General features: G+C 57.0%; 1 non-coding gene across 1 annotated transcript; it reads left to right on the top strand.

Moving 5' to 3' along the window:
- The first annotated feature begins 405 nt into the window (after nt 1-405).
- LOC142795152 (small subunit ribosomal RNA) lies at nt 406-2220 on the top strand. The gene has a single exon (XR_012892805.1). It is a non-coding gene; the product is annotated as a small subunit ribosomal RNA (ribosomal RNA).
- The last annotated feature ends 1719 nt before the right edge of the window (nt 2221-3939 follow it).

Below are 3939 nucleotides of genomic sequence, written 5' to 3'. Positions count from 1 at the left end.
GGCTGGTTGTCGGACGGTGCCGTTTTACCACGATATCGAGGTGTGTTCCGTGTCGTCCTCGGGCGATTCAGATGCGAAAGCGCCGAAGACGCGGGCGTGACCCGTCGTCTGGCGGCTTTGCAGTCTCGGCTCCGTTGCTAGTTCCGGCCGGTCCACCGACAGTGCAGCGGGCTTGGGCAACCCGCACGGCGCGACCGAGTCGATGCAACGAAAAAGAGCGAGCATGAACGTGCTTCTTGCCGCACGGCTCCCACTCGTCTTTCGGGAAGGTTGTGCCGTAGCGAGCTCGAACGCCGTCATCTCGGAGTGCAAAATAAGCGTGTTGGGGCGCCTGAAGGTGGCCTCCGCCGCACACAGACTGCGTCCGGCCCGCCGAAGGCGAGGACGGACGCGCAGTCGAACGATTACCTGGTTGATCCTGCCAGTAATCATATGCTTGTCTCAAAGATTAAGCCATGCATGTCTAAGTACATGCCGAAATAAGGCGAAACCGCGAATGGCTCATTAAATCAGTTATGGTTCCTTAGATCGTTTCTTCCTACTTGGATAACTGTGGCAATTCTAGAGCTAATACATGCAGTGAGCCTGGAGCCCTTTGGGTAACGGGTGCTTTTATTAGACCAAGATCGATCGGGTTTCGGCCCGTATTGTGTGGTGACTCTGGATAACTTTGTGCTGATCGCATGGCCACGAGCCGGCGACGTTTCTTTCAAGTGTCTGCCTTATCAACTTTCGATGGTAGGTTACTTGCTTACCATGGTTGTTACGGGTAACGGAGAATCAGGGTTCGATTCCGGAGAGGGAGCCTGAGAAACGGCTACCACATCCAAGGAAGGCAGCAGGCGCGCAAATTACCCACTCCCGGCACGGGGAGGTAGTGACGAAAAATAACAATACGGGACTCTTTTGAGGCCCCGTAATTGAAATGAGTACACTCTAAATCCTTTAACGAGGATCAATTGGAGGGCAAGTCTGGTGCCAGCAGCCGCGGTAATTCCAGCTCCAATAGCGTATACTAAAGCTGCTGCGGTTAAAAAGCTCGTAGTTGGATCTCAGTTCCAGACGAGTAGTGCATCTACCCGATGCGACGGCTCGGACTGAACATCATGCCGGTTCTTTCTTGGTGCACTTCATTGTGTGCCTCGAGATGGCCGGTGCTTTTACTTTGAAAAAATTAGAGTGCTCAACGCAGGCGAGTCGCCTGAATAAACTTGCATGGAATAATAGAACAAGACCTCGTTTCTGTTCTGTTGGTTTTTGGAATACGAGGTAATGATTAAGAGGGACGGACGGGGGCATTCGTATTGCGGCGCTAGAGGTGAAATTCTTGGACCGTCGCAAGACGAACTACTGCGAAAGCATTTGCCAAGAATGTTTTCATTGATCAAGAACGAAAGTCAGAGGTTCGAAGGCGATCAGATACCGCCCTAGTTCTGACCATAAACGATGCCAACCAGCGATCCGCCTGAGTTACTCAAATGACTCGGCGGGCAGCTTCCGGGAAACCAAAGTATTTGGGTTCCGGGGGAAGTATGGTTGCAAAGCTGAAACTTAAAGGAATTGACGGAAGGGCACCACCAGGAGTGGAGCCTGCGGCTTAATTTGACTCAACACGGGAAAACTTACCCGGCCCGGACACTGGGAGGATTGACAGATTGAGAGCTCTTTCTTGATTCGGTGGATGGTGGTGCATGGCCGTTCTTAGTTGGTGGAGCGATTTGTCTGGTTAATTCCGATAACGAACGAGACTCTAGCCTATTAAATAGGTGCGGGGTTCCCAGCACCTTACAACCTTCTTAGAGGGACAAGCGGCTCCTAGCCGCACGAAACAGAGCAATAACAGGTCTGTGATGCCCTTAGATGTCCGGGGCCGCACGCGCGCTACACTGAAGGAAGCAGCGTGTCTTTATCCCTGTCTGAAAAGACTGGGTAACCCGTGGAACTTCTTTCGTGATTGGGATAGGGGCTTGCAATTGTTCCCCTTGAACGAGGAATTCCCAGTAAGCGCGAGTCATAAGCTCGCGTTGATTACGTCCCTGCCCTTTGTACACACCGCCCGTCGCTACTACCGATTGAATGATTTAGTGAGGTCTTCGGACCGATGTCCGGCGCGGCCTTTCGGTTGCGCCGGTCTGTTGGAAAGATGACCAAACTTGATCATTTAGAGGAAGTAAAAGTCGTAACAAGGTTTCCGTAGGTGAACCTGCGGAAGGATCATTAACGGATTGTGAAGGGTGAGCGCCTCAGCTGCGTCTGCGCCCGACACTTTCTGCCGCTGACCCCGTTTGGACGCGGGGTCGGCTTTTCCCCACGGGGCTGCCTGAATGTGGAGCGGCACCCCGTGACAAATTGTTGCGCCCAGCGGACGCCAACACCGCGACCTTGGACGGTCGGCCAGGTGGCGGACGCGGGTACAAACGGCGCAACGCACTCATAGGTCGGCTTTCGACCCGCCACTGCACCGTGGCTCGAAGCGCTCGAAATGCGCGACCCGACCGCTGCGGGACCGCCTAGTACTGTAAACAGGAGCGGCGGAGCGCGAACGGCGAGTCGTGGTTACGTCGGTAGAAGGCGAGGCTGCGCGTTCCCGAAACGCCAGCCGAGTGCCCTCCCGACCGTTCGAGCGTGCAAGAACGAGACCCGACAATCGCGCGGCGACTGCCAAGTACGAGAGGAACGGCACAAGCGTCGGCGGTCGGTCAAGGAACTGGCGATGTGACGGGTCCGCTGTGCACCAGTGCATACCGTCCCGCCGTCCGCGGCAAGCGCCTCCGCGTCCTCGGGTGACGGAGGCTGCCGGTCGGTTCTTGCAGGCGAGGGATCTCGCTGGCACCGGTTCGCGTTGACGCGCGGCCGGTCATGGCACGGCGATGCGACGGCCGAGGTGCGCAGTACTCGATGGAGGAACCGCACGCTCCGATGACCGTCCCGCCCTCCGCGGCGTATGCGTACCGACCGTAATGGTTGCAGCAGCGCCGGCCGGCTTTTGAATTCGCCACACGAAACACGGTGCGAGATCGCGGTTAGGGGAGCGTCGACGTTGCCAGGCGTTTTGCTTGCTGCCGAGGGAAAGGCGGCACGGCCACGTCGCGCTCGTCGCGATTAGCGGGTCTGCGCGCTTTGGGAAGGTGCCGCAACGACTTGCCGAAAGAGGAAGCACGGAAGAACGAGGGACTTGGACGTCCCGACAATTGAACGCACTTGCGGCCAGGCCCTTGCTGGCTTCGTTCTTCCGCCTCGAGTAGGCTCGTACGCGGCTCCGGCGCCGAAAGTGGTCCTTGGCACCGACTTCGGTGGACGTGGGAAGTGCCGCGCAAGTACGGCGCGCCTGGCTCCACCTGTTGGCTAAAGTAGGCAGCCGGATCGGCATTTTGGTGTGCGGTGGCAAACCGTGGATGCGAAAAAAGCTTGTGCGATTTCGTGGAACAAAAAGCGGGGGTCCCCCTTTTTATGCGGAGGAGACCGACCCGCCTGCCGTGGTGAACCGCGACGCCACGGTAAAAACGGGAGAGGCTTGTCGATGGGACCGTGCATCCCGCGCTCCACGGAGGCCGGGAGGCGGCCGCCCGAGGAAATGTGTAGCCGTCGAGGCCCGCATCTGCGTGCACTCTTATCCAAATGGGTGTACCGCAGGCATTTTCTGGTTAGGCGGGCCAATGAGAGCGAGCACACAACGATACCTACGGGTCCGGCTTGGAGAACCGGCTTCGACGCCTCCCGAGTATTTATAGAGGGGTGGACCACGAAAGCACTCGCAAGTAGCGAAAGCGAAACGCCGTCCGAAACACACCGTTTGCTCGATTTGCGGCAGCCGAAAAAGGCGCGGCAGAGTTTTGGAGTCCAAGCGTGCGCTGAAAAGCGCCCTTCTTGGCCACTGTTTGGCCGAGTGCCAGAAACGTTTGGTTTTGACTGTACGGAATTGAACAAACACTTTTTCAC

This window comes from Rhipicephalus microplus, unplaced genomic scaffold (assembly GCF_043290135.1).
Source record: "Rhipicephalus microplus isolate Deutch F79 unplaced genomic scaffold, USDA_Rmic scaffold_568, whole genome shotgun sequence".
In the NCBI taxonomy this organism is placed as follows: Eukaryota; Metazoa; Arthropoda; class Arachnida; order Ixodida; family Ixodidae; genus Rhipicephalus; species Rhipicephalus microplus.
This window is presented reverse-complemented; position numbering and strand designations above follow the sequence as displayed.